The following is a 17927-nucleotide window of genomic DNA, read 5'->3' on the forward strand; positions in this document are numbered from 1 at the left end:
CTCATAGCTCCTTACCCCTGAGGTGTAAGTCTCAGATTGACTCACAAGCAGGCTCCCCATGACAACTTCATTAAATTATCAGAAGCTGGGTGACGAGCAGGCACATGTGATTCGTATCCTTGAAGAAAAGGTGAAGAGAGCCACAGCAGATGAAGAAATTGCCTCTAAATTCCCCAAATATTCAGAGTATAAGCTCTATGCTCTTGACGTTCTAAAAGGATTAAGACTAACACAATGGCTTTTAGTGATCTCAAAATATGATGTGTTTTCTGATGTTACCTATGACATGTCATCTTTTATACCTTACTGCATCCGCCAAAACTTCCATTTCCCTCTGTAATGTCAATTTGACTAAAGATGCCATCCAGTGAAAAGTCATAAAAAACATTAAAAAGCATTTTTTCAAAGTAAAAAAGTGTAAAATATTAAAATGCCTTCTGCTTAATTACTTCACTATTGCTGTGACAAAAACAAAACAAAACAAAACACTATGACCAAGGCTTATAATAGAAAGTGTCTAATTGACCTACAGTTTTAACGGGCTAATGGTCATGATAGCAGAACAAAGGCATGGCAGCAGGATTGGCTGACAACTCATGTCTTAACCCACAAGGAGGATGCAGAGAGAGAAACTAGGTATGATTGGAGTCTTTTTGAAACCTCAGAGCTCACCCCCAGTGACAGACCTCCTCCAACAAAGCTATACTTCCTAATAGCTCAGCAATAATCCCACCTCCTGGAGACCACGTACTCAGACAGATGAGCCTGTAAAGGCTTTTCTCACTCAAACCATCACAATTTCTTCCAAAAGTCCCATGAGAAAGCTCTACTAAAACAATAGAGGAAAATGAAAACTTTTAAAATATTCAAAAGCCTGGGTATAGCCAAGTAAACTACAGAAGACTTGCTCAAGAGAACTCAAGTGTATGTTGGAAATCTGAGTCCTCGGAGAGTCATTCTTAGCTTACTGGGGTGAACTAAAAAAGATATCTGAACACATAGAACAATACCTGTATATGAACAGATTGCACAAAAAAAAACTAGCTAAATAAGTAAAATATTAATGGTTTTCTTCATATAATCACATTTTAATCCATTATTCTTTCCCTTCCAACTCATATTTTACATGACAAGCACTCATTACTTTCATATTCAGAAAAATAAAGCAACATTTGAAGTGTATGCTAATAGATTCTCCCTCACCATAATAAAATAGATGCCTCCACAGTAGGCTTAAGGCCCCCCCTTTTTTTTTTAACCAAAGCCCCTTGGTGGAATAAACAGAAACTTTCAACTGAATCATCTTTCTTCTTTTTCCAAATAAATAAGCCAGCCCACTAAGTATTTTAATGGTATGCACAAACAGGCAGAACAGCTGGCAACAGGACAGCAAGCTTTCATCTCACTGCCCAGGAAGGACATTTGAGGAACTCGTGAAAAGTACCAAAAACAGAATAATTATCCAATATTCCCTTAGTGATGAAAGGTAGCTCTCTAAAGGCAGGAAGAACACTGAAATTTTGTTTTTTAATCAATGCACCAGGTAAGGAAGCATAGTTAAAAAATAAAAATAAATAAATAAATAAGAATATAAAAAAAGAGGTTATCTTGAAACTACAGCAATTAACCTGCCCATGTCCACCACTTAGCAGAATTAGTTTACCTGCCAAACTCAATCCGCTGGACTTCTTCTAACGTTTTAAATGTGAACAAACCACCATATTGAGCAGTATGTCAAGCAAACACTGCTAGTATCCACTGCGTTTTGTCTTTCCTAACCAAATTACTAGGAACTAGTTTGGGTTTTTAACCCTTTTTTTTTTAAACTGACATGTGTATTGATTCTCATGCTCTTTATGTCAAAAAATGTTAAACTTTGTAACTTAAAACTCCCAACCACACTAGGGAGCTGCCAGGGGTTATTATCAAATGCCACTAATATAATTAAATAGCAAGGATTAAACAAAATGTCAGCCCTTGGACCTTATGATAATCTAAAATGGTAATTGTCTGCATTAGTGATACTCAGACAATGATGCACTCAATCCTTTAAAATCTGAAGTGACCTTTTCTACAGCTTCTTAGCAAAACTGGAAAGAAGCTGCAATTAGAGTAGCAAGACCGTGTTAGTAGCCTCCATCTTCCTTCAATCCAAAACAGTCAGAGATCCCAGAGAAAAAAGTCCTTTAATTGAAATTAATTCCTACTGACCTCCAGCAACTTCAGCAAAGCTCAAAATACCAGATAATAGTATGATTAATGCTTTAATCTCATCACAAAAGAACGTTGAGCCTGTTAGAATTGCTCATCCCTTTCTTGGAATTTATCTAATTTTGTTTTCCTGAAGTCAAAACAGTTGCCTGAAGATAGAAGAAACATGTCTAGCCCAAAAATGTGCTTGCTATTTCCAGCAAGACAAGGCAAAACTGAGGAATCAAACTTAAAACACAAAGATTGTGTTTGAATCTGAAAGGGGCTGCCTTCAGTTGCATGGTGCTGTGTTGTTTAACACACACTGAAGGCCACTTGTTCTTAGTAAAATGCATGAGGACTGCATAAATCCATGCCTTTGAAGACACTCTCTGCTTCAGTAGTACTTAGCATCCAAGGGGATTTAGCCCATGACTGCAGCATGCAGTAAGAGAGGACAAGAATATGATGTCCTCACCCTACATGTTTTCTTTGAAATAATAGCTACTTCAATTCACACCTGCGAGAGATCAAGAATATGGATCACGCTAGTCACAGAGTAATGAACAGTATGAATAATGAATAATATGAAGAGGATTCTGAAAGTAAGAAAAGATTCCCTTGAAAGGCAGATCTCATGTGGATGAATGAGAAAGGAAGGCTGATTGTTAGTCACAGTTCTGGCCCCTAGTTCACGTTTGCTTATCTTCTACTTCTTACTTAAATTTAAAAGACATTTAATTTTTAAAATAAAAAGACACCCCCTTTTGGGAAAGCATCGCCTTCCTACTTCTCCTCTTCCCACCATGATACAAAACTCAAGGAATTGGCTTGGATTAAGAAAAAAGAAGGGAGTAGTTCTCAGCAAATACCCAGGAAGAAGCTAGAGACGAATAGCTGAGACCAATTGATGGGGAAAGAACCCATCTGTCTCATTAAGGTGCAAACCTTAACAATCAGCTTCAGAAGTCTAGACACCTTGCTCTCCCACACCATTCTTAAAGCAAGTAACAGCCAGCCCTAGTGTGCTAGCCATCAGTACAGCCTCATTTATATGAAACAGATGACAGATAAGTCAGGAGAAATTTACTAGGATAGGATACAAAGAAGATTTTTTCAGTAGATTCTCAGAAGCCCAAAGCTACACAAAATCTTAAAAGTCAAAATTATATCCAATATTTTAAACCTTCTGATATATATTACAATGAAGGACAAAACCCGGGGTATGTTTTGAGCTCATTTTGAGTCCAAAGACCTCATGGTTCTTAACACTTTTGTTTCTCTATATTAACATAGTACTTAACACAAAAATAAATTAACTTTTAGCATGGTAAAACATGGTCCTCCTGATTGAGTCTGAATCCCTCAAGAATTTACACAATGGGGCTTGTATCTTTCTGTGCTCTTCAAGAAGTGTCGGTTCTTTTCAACCTACTTGACTCTTTCCAAATGTCTCCAGAAGATGCCATCAAAAGAAAAACATTTAAGTTCTATTTATGATTCCCTCTGTGGTTCAGATATTGCATACAGCATGCTGTCTTTCCCCCTTCTGCAAAAAAAAAAAAAAAAAAAGTAAAGGAATTGCAAACTTCAGAGAAAGCATCCAAAATGTGTGTCTAGACTGGATTTTCGTTTTGGCAAAATGAATAGTCTGCCATTTCTCTATGGAACTCAAGAAGATTCTCCTCAAATTTTCCATTTCACAAGCTATAATACAGGTGTGTATATATATATTAATTCTCCCCACTTTCTATCTAAGCTTTTCCTTGGAGTGCCCTGAAATCTTCCAAACCAAAGCTAACATCTGGAGTGCTAGGGAGAGGAAGAGAGGGCAATGTTAATGTTGGATGAATAAGTAAGGTTGTTTCTGTTTCACTAATAAAGTCTAAACAGAGAGGTCAGTAGACTATCATGGATATGAGACCCTCAGTCAATGTCACCTCTTTATCATATACTAGTTTAAAAGTGTTTTGACTTATGGATTTTTTTCTACTCCTCACAACAAGCCAGGGCCTAGTGGGTATGCAGCTCATGATGGGAATCGCCACAAGCTGAGCTTTCTCCCTTCAGTAGACCTGGAATGCTCACTCCACAGATGTCACCACCATATCCTCCTGCTTAATGAAAGATCCAAGGACTTTGGAAGGAATGCAAGTGTGGCAACTTGGATATGCCCCAGTGGACAGACAGACTGCTGTGACAGCAATGGCCAGTGGGCTAAATCCCAGTGTCAAAGTCAAACTAAGCACAGCCATAGACGCATGAAGAGATGAAGCATCACGGGCTTTCCCATAGGTCCAAGATAGATATGAGAATGGGATGCTGTTCATCTGTCTAGGATGCTGAACCACTGCAATAATAGTACAATTTCTTTTTCAGTTTTTCACATCTCACTGGTAAAGAAACATTGGAAGGTATATGGTATGCGTGGAGGTAAAAACACTAACATAGGGGTCGTGTGCCTACACATGTTTCATTAGTAGCCCAGTTGTACGGCGTCAGGAGGAAGGTCAATGATTTTCCCAAGCATCATAAAAGTAAACAAGTTAGTAGTGACAATGTCCCCTATCACATGTTTCATTCTTATATTTAGAATTGGCTTCCACCTTAAAAGAAATTTCACACATGGAAAAAAAAAATTAAGTGAATTAATCTTTGTTGTTAAGGACATAGAGGACACTTAAAATTAATGGATATTCATAATCATTTAACCATTTTTTCTTAACAATATCTTTGAAAGGAGAATTAGTACCTTCAACTTCACTTTGCAGAGAAGTAACTGAGATATGGCGGTTTATAAATTAATGCATGTGACAGGACTTGAAGGAATGATCAGTCACATAAAAAAATATAATAGTATAGAACCAAGACAAGTCTATATGAGTTTGAATGCATTGTGAGATTTTCTTTTCTTATTTTAAACGTTCCCTGTCTTTGTGAAGGTGTCATTTCTTAAATCAAAACCTATGATCTGATGCTTCCAACAGAGAGGTGGGGGGTTATATAAATCATAGAGCAATATTCCCCAACTAAAACTCCACTTTAATTATACACAAAGTGGAGCATTTCATCTCTCCTACTTTTTTCATTTAAATAAAAACAAGATTTCACTGAATAATTCTTTTCTTTCCAGTTATGCTTATATTCATTTGTCACCTCAATGATTGGAAGCACATTCATTCTTGTATTTAATCCAAGGTTAGTGACTACTGTGCTTATGAAAGAAGAAAGTTCAAATATAGATGATGTATTCCTGTTGGCTGCAACTTTTAAGATCACAGCACCAAATATGAAAATATTACGTTCATATTCACTCTAACAATACTTTTTATATAAAAGAATTCCAGTCTTCTCTATGTGAATATTCTATTGAAAACTAGGAAACTGTCTGGGGTGATGGGGAAAAGAATTAACTTCTTGAAAACTCTTCTCTTAAAAGTGAAAAAAATAGCAATTGCTCCAGCAGTTGAACAAAGCATACGAAGCAAAGAAAACACAGAGAGCAAGGGGAATCCCTGCTCTCAGAAATGGACACTACAGATAGATCTTGTTGTCTTTTGTTCTCTTACGGGGCTTCAAGATTCTGTCACACTTTTCTTGACCTTGGACAAAGCTGGCATTTTGTTGTTGTTGTCAGTTTATCTAGAGTGTACTCACTAGTTACTAAAACCACTTGGCTAAAAACAAAAGCATCTTGGGGTTTAGTGGAATGTAGCACAGAGCAGGATTGACAGATCGATGCAGGGATGGAAGCAAGAAAGGTTCTAGAAATTCTCATATAAAGCCTGGCATCCCAAGCCCCCCTTTCTTCTGCCATTTTGAAGGGCACCAGCACAATGGCAGCACAAGTTCAAGCAAGCTCTAATTCCTTTGCAGTCTTCCCTAAGCCCCCATACCATTGTCAACTCTCTAAGCAAAGATTCTTGCTCATCACTGCCATTCAGTATTCTTTCCTGATATGTTCTGAGATTTTAATTTTGTTGAGACTAAGAACTGTATCTAGCCAGATGGAGCTCTCAAACTCTGGAGGCAGAAGCAGGTGGATTTCTGAGTTCAAGGTCAGCCTGGTCTACAGAATGAATTCCAGGACAGCCAGGGCTATTATACAGAGAAAACCTGTCTTGCAGGAGGTGGGGGAGATGATATCTCATGCAATATTTCTCCTGTAATCAGCACAGTTCCCAGAATGTGGAAATAGCAATAACATAATATACTTGTAGAATACTGTGGGGTATACACAATGCTTTCATAGCCAGCTCTCAAGGTAACCAAGCTCTTTCCAACATTATTGCTGGGCCTCCATCTTTCCCCACCAGGCTCCATACCATGCATGCATCATGTATCCTCACCACTCTTCATTTGCATCTCAAAATGACAATCACTCAGAAAAGTAAGATCTCTTATGAATACATCAGAACTAAAGGCAAACCCTGGTCTTCTGCCCTTAAATTTAATGACCTTCCTATCTAAGTACACTGCTTCCATATCAAACATTCAAAGCCTTGTAGCTTTCCACCATAAATATTAGCAATATAACCAATACCAAGAAATTGGTGGAAGAGTTGATGTTCATGAAGGAGTGTGAGCACCTATTGAGTCAAGGGCTGGGAGACATGAGAAAAGGTAAAGCCGTAGCAAACACATAAAGTAAGCAACAAATGATAACTGTGATATTTAGAAGTTACCAAATTCAAAGCTTGTTCCTCATAGCTATATGGACTTGGAGAAGTCACCTTTGTAAGCCTCCAGCCATCTGTCTCTAAAATGTGAGTTTAATAAAATTAATTTCAGTGGGTTTTCTAACTTCAACATCTTGTAATTCTGTTTATGCCTAGAAGAAAGAAATTCCATAGTCTACCCTTACCACTTTTTGAGCCATCATCAAACAAGTTTTCATTCTTGTGCCCCACTTTTGAACCCTTCATGCTGTCATACAGGAAGTTCATTTCTGTCAAACACACAAGAGCTCCTGTTATCTCGGCTGCAGATCCCTACCTGTTTCAGCTTGCCCTCTTGTCCTTGTTTCCTTAGTCCAAAATAAGCATCTACGGCTTGTGAAAAATGGCACCACACTTGAGACCATAATCAATACCCAACTAAGGAAGCTAAGCCTGGTTATTATTCAAAATGTTAATAGGCATCAGTTGAAGTGGAAGCTGAAGCACCAAGAATCACATTCCTCTTTGTGAGTGATTACTAAAGAGTGGTGATTGTGTGTCTCGAATATTTCAGATGCATGTGATTTTCTTTATGGCAGAAGTACTAACTTAGTACTTCTCTAAATTCTGAGTCCACACTTCATATGTGAAAACAACATGAAACTCTGACCCTGGCCAGCTGCATAGCTGTTTGGGACAAGCCACTGAATACTTTCACACTCAGTAATCCCATCTATTAAATAAGGAGAGAGGATGGTTAAAAGAATTGCTAAAGTCATTTTTATTTATAAAATTAGTGTTATTTAAAAATAAATATTATTGACTAATTTGTAATATAGGTCCTTAAATTAATTTTGTAAAACTACAAATCCCAAGAATTGGCTGTTTTTTTATGGACAGCTTTAAATACTGCAAAGGTATTAGATGGTGTTTTTATAATGTCTATATCAAGTTTAGTGGGTACTAAGCAAAAGGGCTAGTTTTTAGCCTAGACAAAGAAATTAACCTGGATCCTTCAGGTGTTGTCTTAGAGCCTACCTGCAACCCTGACCCTAATAGTGAAGTCAAGCATCAGGTGCCATGAGTGTTACTTTCCATTCTTCACAAGGTATTTCTCTTTTAAGCACCCCCCCCCAGCCCAACATTATGTAAATCTAACTAACTAGTTTGGAACCCTGAGATATGCCACACTCCCTTACAGTTCTTCTTTATTCTTTGCACAATGCACTGTGATCTTTTTTGTGTGTACCAGCCCCTGTGCTAATGAGTTAAGTACAACTGTCAGCAAATACATTGTGTGTGTGTGTGTGTGTGTGCATGTAAATATAAAAAGTGAATATAAAAAGTGAAAGAGATAAAAGAGGGAAGGAAAGAAGAAAGCAAAAGTGAAGAGGAATGGGCAAGAGTGTGTGTGTTATTAGTAACTAGTCTTGATTTCTGTCACCCATTAATATAGTAAAAGAAATTGTAAAAGAAGAAGAGATATATTTTAGTTCACATATTCAAACATTCCAGTTCATGGTCCACTGGTTCCATTGCAATTGGCCTGTGATAAAGTAGAGCATCATGGCAACAAGAGCCTGTGGCAGAGGAAGTTGTTCTTGGTAGCTAGGAAGCAAGGAGGAGTAGAGAGATGATGGACAGATGATGGACAAGGGACCATCCCACAATGAAGCACGGCCTCCAGCCAGTCTCCATTGCCTAATGGTCAACTCAGTATGAATCCTCAATGGATGAAGTCATTGATGGGGTTACTGCTCTCATGATTCAGTCATTTCATAATAACACTGTTCGTGGGGACCGAGCGGTTGCCACAAACACTTTTTGGAGGATGACTCTCATTCAAACCATGACATTAATACAACTAGGGTCTAAGGATACAGTGATAAAAGATTCATGATACTGCCCTCAAGAAGATCATAAATGAATAGAGAAGAAAGCACACAGATAACTTCAGGGTAGAGGATAGAGCTGCTGTTTGTCTAGAACTAAGATCAATTTTTCAGCACTGCCTATAAGCCTATTCCTCCTCAGGCTACTGAGTGATCTGCTTAAGATGTTAGAACAAAAAGTATTTGCCTCATCCAATAACACAGGGATGAATTTTTCAACCTTATAAGTTGAAGGAATGCACAATATTTGGCAAAGTAAATTCAACAAACTATAGGGTATTTTACTAAATGTTAATCAGAGGTTTACAGATAAAACTAATACTTTCAAAGATTTTACATTCTTGAAAAAATACAATTATTCATAAATTAAAAAAATATTGGTCTATAGAGTGAGTTCCAGGACAGCCAGGGCTACACAGAGAAACCCTGTCTTGAAAAACCAAAAGAAAAAAGGAAAAAGAAAAAAGAAAAGCATAGTCCCTTGGTAATATAGAGAAGTAATTATGTTGAGAAATATAGAAAGAAATAACATGATATCAACTTCCAGAAATAATGTCATTATGAAATAAATCTTGAAAGTCCAATAGGAATATATCAAACAAATACACATACACACACATACACACACATTTACTGCTCCAGTTGTGTTCATAAAGCTGAGAGAATGGGGCCTAAAAATAAAGCAGAGTAAAGTCTCATGCAATAGCCAACTTTATTCAGAGCAACAGGCAATAATTTTATGCTCTGAACATTAAGAGGAATCACATGAGTGAGGTGTTCCACCACGAGGACAAGCCACATGTGGTGAGAACCATATGTGGCATTTTCCATAGAGGCATATGAATAACAACAGCTGGAGTAAACTCACTCCTATCTGCTATACCTGAGAGTATCAAAAACCCACATTCCAAGATCAATTCTGTGTTGTGAAGAAACTGGGGTCACAAGTCTTGTGTCTTGTTTTCTTGAAGTTTTCTCACAAGTGCCTAAAAATCTCTTCACACAACTCCATTCTTGGCTCGCATACAGAGAGAGAGAGAAAGAGGGAGAGAGAGAGAGAGAGAGAGAAAGAGGGAGGGAGAGAGAGAAAGAGGGAGAGAGAGAGAGAGAGTTTAGGAAGTAGCATGAAAAATGGTCCATAGGGCTGAAGCTATAGCTCAGTGATTTAGTATTCATGAAGCCCCAAGTCCAGCACTAGAGGGGAGAGGTGGATATTAGAAAAAATCGACTTGGCTCAAAAAAAAAAATTACAGCTGAGATACTTGCCAAAAAAAGAGAGAAAAAGAAAATCAAAAGGTTAAGATGAATCAGTAGAGGATAGGTGTTGGGATTTGGGTTTTAAATGTCCCATGTTGTTGGCCACACTTATAGTGGCCTTATAGAACTGGACTTATAGAAGCAAACCCCAGAACAAGATTATTTAAAAATTTGTTTGGCCAGAAAAGGAGCCAAATAGGAACCTAGAAAAGTGTGGTTGCTGAAGAGATATTGTCTTGAAACAGAAGTTAAGGAGGCTGAAGGGATGGTTCAGTGGTTGAGCACAGGCTGCCCTTGCAGAGGGCTGAAGTTCAATTCCAGCATTCTCATGATGGTTCACAATGGCCTGTAACTCCCATTCCAAGGGATCTGATGCCCTCTTCTGGCTTCCATGGGCACTGTGTGCTCATGGTGCAGAGACATACATGCAGGCAAAACATGTCATGTCAGCAGCAACAGCAGCAGAATTCTAAATGAAGTAAAGTGTTTCAAACTGGAACTGTAGTAAAACTGCTTTGAGGGAATCACAGGCACTGTCCAGTTCCTACTAGTAGCAGGATCAAGAATATAAATGGAATATAAACTGGAATATAAATGGAATATAAACTGGAAAAGCTTGCTTTGAGAAGAAAACTCTGACCCTGGTTTCCATGGAACACTTTAAAAACCATTTCCCCCTCACCCAGCCATCCTTCAAAGACCCCAGAAATCCTTGAAGCAGTGATCTACCTAGACACTTTTCAAACTGGCAGCAATCCTCCATGCAATGGTAGTTTTGTAGACATGCAAGAGATGTAAGGTCCCAGTAGCTTTCACGCAGACTTTAAGGCCTGTGAGGGAAAGCAGTATGTGGCAGGGTAGACATCCTGTCGGGTAACCCCCACATCATGCAAAAAGATATGAAAGTGAAGCTGAAGTTGCAGTGGAGTCTCAAGGAAATTAGATATGCCCAGAATGTAGTACATCTGCCAAGAAAAGCCAGAGACATCAAGCAAAGCCAGCCCAGGAAAAGGCCCAGATGCTGGAAATAGAGCTATAGACTTTAATGTTTTTCTGCTGGGTTCCAGTCTTATTTTGTTCTAATCTTCTTTTTTATGCCCTTGTAAAAAAAAAAATAATAATAATAAAGGAATTCAGAATCATGCCTTGAGATTCAGAGGTACAGTGCTGTGGTTTGGATATGAAGTGTCTTCCACAGGCTCACGTGTTTAAGTCCCATTCCCCTGTTGGTGGCACTACGGAAAGATGACTGGATCATGAGGTCTCTGATGTCATCCATCTAATCCTTTGATGGGATCAAAACTAAATGATTAGAAGGTGGGATTTTTCTCTGGAGAATGTGGATCACTGAATAGTTGCCTTTCAAAGTTCTCTCTCTCTCTCTCTCTCTCTCTCTCTCTCTCTCTCTCTCTCTCTCTCTCTCCCTCCCTCTCTCTCTCCCTCTCTCTCTCTCTGCCTCCATCTACCATGAAGTACCGCACTCTTCTCTACCACCAGCACACCCCATAGGCTTTAAAAATGATGCTCTTCCTCAGTCTATAAGTGCCTGGGCACAACAGTGTCAAGGGACTACAAAGAATACATCTGCCCTACAAACCAAAAATAAATCTTTCTTCTTATAACATATTTCCTTGCTCATTTTTCATAGAAACAATATAATAAGAGTATCCTCCATGTTCACAGCACGAATTCCTTCATGCAAACCTCTTGAAACACATAGGAGATCATACTGTAAAAGATAAAAATCCACGTTTGTTTTAAAGGGCTACTCTACTCACAGAATGGAGAATGAAAGTTGGTAGCGATTTTGCCTGAAGGTTGAGAAAATGAATTTTAATGTGGCAGTTAAAGGAGAGAATTCAGAAAGACTCAATTTCTACTGAGGCAGCTCAGTGAGTAGTGAAAGTATAAACCGTCTTAGCCACTGTTGTTTTGCTGGAAAGAGACCATGACCAAAGCAACTCTTATGAAATAAACTGGGAGCTTACTTACAGTATCAGAGGTTTAGTCCATTATCCTAATCCTAATGGTGTGGAGCATGATGTCATGAAGGAAGGTGCCAGAGCAGTAGTTGAGAGCTACATCCTGATCAGTAGGCAGGAGAGGGAGAAAAAGAGACTGGGTCTTGCGTAGGCTTTTTGAAGTCTCAAAGCTCACCCCCAAGGACACCCTTTCTTCCAGAAGGCCACACCTCCTAATCCTATCAAAGAGTTTCCCTCCCTGGTAACTAAGTGATCAAATACATAAGCCTATTGGGGCCAGTCTGGTGTCAACTCACAATGTCAGATAAAGCTAGCTAAATACACCCTTGTCCCACAGTTAAGCTTCCTTCAGTAGTGGTGATTCTAGAAGAAAACTGTGAAGGGACCTGCAGGGTTGGCAGGTTGAGGAGAAGGTTTTAAATGGTGATGATGCAATTAACTTATGTGCTGAGAAAAGACTAAGCCATTGAGCTTTTTTAAAGGAAGGAATCTGTAAGTTTAAGTTTTTATCTTTAAGAGAAAACCTTTCCTAGAAGCCAGTCAGGATTAGTTGATTTTTGTATTAGCTAAGAAATTCATCAAAAAAAAAAAAAAAAATGGCATCGACTAAAATCAGGCAGCTACTTCAAATGCAGAGTCCCTAATGTGACTGTAACAAGGCCAAAGCAGAGACAAAGACAAAAGGAAAAAAAAAATAGAGCATCATTATAAATGGTAAAACAACTTTTTCTAAATTATTCATATGACTGCCAAAATAATATTATTTGACTTAGAGAGGTGGGAAGAGAAAAATAATAGTGGGGAAGGGTTTTTAAGAAAATTAGTATTTTTGTTTTTAAATTTTGAGAGCATGCAGTCTCTGGACTGTAAGTTCACATGCGGGTCTCATTGATCACTTTCTTTTCCAGTGAGTTCAGCTTAAATATCCAGACCGGTGTATTGACCCAGGTGTCCACATTTATGTGCATAAATACATACCACTTGGTATCTTACTTCTTGGGCTGTTTTACTGAGGAAGACATTATGAGATTATTATCATGTGGAAAGTTATAGTCAAAGGTCATATTATACAAGATCATACTAATAACTGAAGAAATTATTGGCAGTTTAGAACAGGGTAGAGTAAGTGTAGATCTGCAGATACTGATCCCTCTTATCCGTTTGTCAAACACTAGGGACCATTTTGTAAAATCCAGTGCTAAGACAAGCAAGAAGAAGATGCCTGAAAAACAGAGAGGTTGCTATGGGAATTTTGTGAAACCAGAGGATAGGATATCTTCCCAGCTGCTAGAGCTCTTCTCAGAACGAAGCCAGGCATATGCAGTGACTCCAGGCTGTCTTAGTTAGGATTAGCATCGCCATGATGAAACATCAACATTAAAGGCAACTTGGGGAGGAGAAGGTTTATTTCCCTCACAGCTCCATGTCACAGTTCATCATCAAAAGCAGTGAGGGCAGGAACTCAAGCAGGACAGGAACCTGGAGGCAGGAGCTGATGCAGAGGCCATGGAAGAGTGCTATTTACTGGCTTGTTCCCCGTGGCTTGCTCAGCCTTTCTTTATAGAACCCACAGTGCACTCGTCCCTCCTATCAATCACTAATTAAGAAAATACAGTCCTGCCAAATCTCATGGAGATATTTTCTCAATTGAGGTTCCCTCCTCCCTGATGACTCTAGCTTGTGTCAAGTTGACAGGAAACCAGCCAGCACAAAACCCAGCGTGCTTCGGATTCATTCATTCTCCTAACTGCTGATTACTATGCAACTACTGTTGTGCCAGGAAAGGTTCATGAACCCCCAAAAGACCACCAGGGAGCCAATTTCAGTGCAATCACATTAGGGTCTATTTATTCAAGCTCCAGCTTGGGTTCCCCTCCAACCCTGACACAGTAGGAAGGTGGTGCCCTGAGCCTAATTTTAGGCAAGCATTTATAGAGGCAAGAAAGAGATATGTAGCCCCATACACATCTAATTTGGTAGCCATTATGCCCTTTAACATAGTTGGCTGTTGTTGGGAGCCAAACCGTAAACTTAACTTCTGTTTTCCTCCTGAGTGGTGGTTGTTAGGAAGTGAAGTGTCAGGGGCAGGTTTGTAACCTGGGGGTGTAGATTTTTTGGAGAATAACCTGGAAACTGGTGCTAGACGCAGGTTTTGTTGGGGGTGGGGGCGGTAACCTGGAACCTGGCATTAGACACAGGTCTAGTTGGGGGGTAGCTTGGAAACTAGTGCTAGGTACCAACCTGTTAGTTAACTTAAGTTCAACCTTAGGTCATGTTCTCTAAGATGGAGTCTAAACCCAAAAGATTTGGTCTCTCACTACGATATGCCTATTTCTGGGCTATGATCACAGGATCCTTTCTATTCCCGTTACCACTATTATCAGGAACTTAAGTACCCTATGCCAACTACCCATACATACACTGATGGAGTAAATAAACTGAAAAATGTGTACGTTTGTCTAGAACACTCTGGAAGGTGAGCATTACCAGTTTTTAGCTTTACTGAAATAAAACTGATAAATATTGCATATGAGAAATAAAATATAATGTGTGCATGTGCTGAATGAAGACTTGTATGATCTGCTAACTTGCAAGTACACAGTGCAGTATCATTACATGCAGCCTATGTCCAAACTTTATTCATCCTTCATGACTGAAACTTAACAGCTGTCAACAACACCTCTGTTTTTCTCTTATATTTCTAGCCCTTGCTACCATGCTGCCATCTCTTTCTCAGAGTTTGACTTTCTTCATAGCCATAAAGTGAGAAACAAAAAGAAGATGAAGAAGATTCCAGGATCCTGTACCCCAGGGAGTTGAAATTTTAAAGACCCTCGTGTCTCTAGCTGCATATGTAGCAGAAGATGGCCTAGTCAGCCATCATTGGCAAGAGAGACCCCTTGGTCTTGCAAACTTTATATGCCTCAGTACAGGGGAATACCAGGGCCAAGAAGTGGGAGTGGATGGGAAGGTATGGGGGACTTTTGGGATAGCATTTGAAATGTAAATGAAGAAAATACCTAATAAAAAAGTTCTTCCCCTTCTGGGAAAAAGCCTACACACCATGGGCTTTGAGGAATATTTAAACTATAACACCCGGGTTCACAAGTGTGCCTAGCGGTTACGGCCATTCCGGTGCTGAGCTAGGCACAGAACCTGTCCACAGGAGCCATACTTTTCTAGACTGGCTTAGTTCTCGAGTTAGAATCAAGACTGATGCTCACCTCACACTGCTTCCACTACCTACAGAGCATCTTCCTTTGTGGTTTTCTGCTACGGATGAAGCAGGGGTAGAGTGGGCAAGCTGAAAGTGTTCTCTATTGGCTTCGCTGAGTCTTCAGTACACGTTTCTCTGTTTCTGTGCTCCACTGGGGCATCATGATTCTCACCTGGAGTCCTTAGCTGTTGTGTGTTCTGTGCGATTGTTGTTCAGTTGATAATAAGAGGAGCCAAGTGTTGGGTGCTCCTATTTCACCCTATTTCACACTCACTTGCCCTGGTATTTTTTTATATATATTTTTCTAATTGATCTGATTTTCCACTAAGCATTCACTTCTCCCATTACTAATAGCTCAGACTCTGATTGTGGTTGCTATAAACAACCTGAAGTTTGATGCACAGATCTGTGGCCTGACACAAATCTGTATCAAGAAGTAAAGGGAAAGGACTTTACCCTTTCTCCGAGAACATGACTTGTGTTTCAAAGGTTAAAAAAGTAAAATTAATAATAATAATAATAATAATAATAAAAACCCTGAGGTTCCAAGAGACTATAAATCCCTTCTTCATGGTAAGTTAAAGCTGTGTTAAATCCAAGGCACAACCTCCTGATTACAAATCCAGAGTTATTCTGCTCCACGGCCCCTGGCATGAGTTAATAAATTCTACACCTCTCTGCTGTGAGCACCTTACTCCCATCTGTTACTATTTCCCACTGATAATGTGAACATTGGGCCACCAACATCTTATCAGCTTGTATTGAGCTGTTTTCCTAGCCCTGGTAAAGAATTTGAATCTGTATTTCCATACACTTTCAGCCAAACTGATAGCACACTGTTACAGTTGACAGGATTTAGGAATACATTTTGCAGTGATGGAGGCAGATATTTCAATGCAAAACCCAACTAAAATCAAATTTATGCCTGAGCATCTTGCTACTCAATGTTAAGTCCAGCAACATTAACCTTTCTCAGGAGATTCTTAGAAACGCAAGGTCTTGGCCCAAAACCCAGACTTGCAGAATCAGAATCAGCAAATGTAAGGTGCACAGGTGATTCCTATACACAATAAATTTGGGGAAGCATTTTCCTAGACCACAAGAGCGCCAAGCAGAGCTCCCAGATGCAGAATGACAAACGAGTTATAGTTGTGCAGAATTAACTATCTTCTCAGATCTCAGCAGAGCTAGTTATGCCATTACAGCACATTCAAAGTCGTAGGGCCAACCCTCCTGCAATCATGTGGCGTTCCATGCACATCTCATACGCCATACGAACACAGGCATGGATTTCCTATATGCAGTGCTACACAGAAAATACTGTGTATGTTCTGAAGCACTGGGAAGAAGGTATGACCCTAACCACTGACTATGAACTAGTGTCAGAGGAAACAGGAGCTGATTTTTACACAGTACTTTTAAATCACAAAACATCATGTAAGCATCCAATGATTCTACCAGAATTCTATAAATAGCAAATCTACCCCTGTGCTTAAGGACCTGCTCCTTCGTATACCAGGAGACGAGATGGTATTACAGCTGATTGCTTTTCTGAAAGTGGCGTTTACAATATGTTGAGACATCAGTTTTCATCTGATAGGACACAAAAGCCATTATATTGAATCTAAAGGGGGGAGTGGACTATACGCCAAGATTGAGAGAAAGACAGGTTTATAAACTTCGTCCTTATATTTTGCTTTTAAAAAAAAAATGCACTCTTACCTCTTGCCCAGAAAGATTTAATTTTGCTTGCTTGGTGGAGAAAGTGCATCACTAAAACTAAAAGCATGTCAGATTCCGTTGCAACCAGGTTCTCTGTAAGGCTAGGCACTGCACCCGGAAGACTTGATGTGCTCAGGCATTTTCGTTTCAGCAAAACCTATACCCTCTCTGCCTATGCCACGCAAACTGATATAGTGATCACCAGCCATGTGTAGCTATTTAAATTTAAGTCTAAATTAGTTGACATATGAATATAGAATTATTAAAATTAAGCAGAATGCAGAAATGAATTCCTAATTTGAATTTCCTCCTGCTTAAGTGCTCAGACGCTACATATCATTAGTGCCTGACATGATGCTAATACAGGTACAAAATATTTTAATTTCCATGGAATGTCTTTTGGAAAGGAGCTACTCCATACTTTCTTGCTACACTATATTCCTCCCTAAATCCCTGCATAAAAAGAAAGAGTACTGCTTTATAATACCGTTCACCTTGTAGGTAACTGTCGCAAGACCTCTTGGTTATATTGATCAAGTTGCTGCTGATTAGCAAGGTTTACTTATACTTTATAAGATCAGTGAGACAACTTCACATTGACTCTCAAGAGTCCCTTCTTTCCCCTTCTCCCATGTTTGAATTGAGACTCTTCTGTCATTACAAAGAGATCACGAACACAGAGCACACTCCAGGAGAACTGACCCGCATTCTCCTTTTACACTATATCCCTAGGCCATCCCCACCACAGTGGCAATAGAATAAAATAGAATTAGGTCATTCATTCAGGTCTCACAGATATCCCCATTCATGAAGTCATCCATTCTACAAATAGTCACAGAAAACAGCTATATCCCTAGCCATGTGCTAGCCACCAAAGGCACTGCAGTGGAGGAAATGGATATGCTTTGGTGCTTACACTCTAGTGGAAAACAATGAGCACATGTACAAGACAAAAGTACCAAATGATGAAGCCAGAGCCCTGACGTCGTCTCCTGAGTTAAAATTTTGG

The 17927-nt window shown here is 39.3% G+C and overlaps 1 long non-coding RNA gene across 3 annotated transcripts in view; it reads right to left on the minus strand.

Moving 5' to 3' along the window:
• Nucleotides 1-17927, minus strand: part of Gm45968 — a 161620-nt gene that overhangs the window by 29490 nt on the left and 114203 nt on the right. For all 3 annotated transcript variants that reach the window (XR_001782016.2, XR_001782015.1, XR_001782017.1), the window contains exons 3-4: nucleotides 3626-3739; nucleotides 16-118 (exon numbers count right to left, since the gene is read on the minus strand). This is a non-coding gene — a long non-coding RNA (predicted gene, 45968). The remainder of the gene's footprint in view (nucleotides 1-15; nucleotides 119-3625; nucleotides 3740-17927) is intronic.

The sequence above is a fragment of the Mus musculus genome, chromosome 16, assembly GCF_000001635.26.
Source record: "Mus musculus strain C57BL/6J chromosome 16, GRCm38.p6 C57BL/6J".
NCBI lineage: Eukaryota > Metazoa > Chordata > Mammalia > Rodentia > Muridae > Mus > Mus musculus.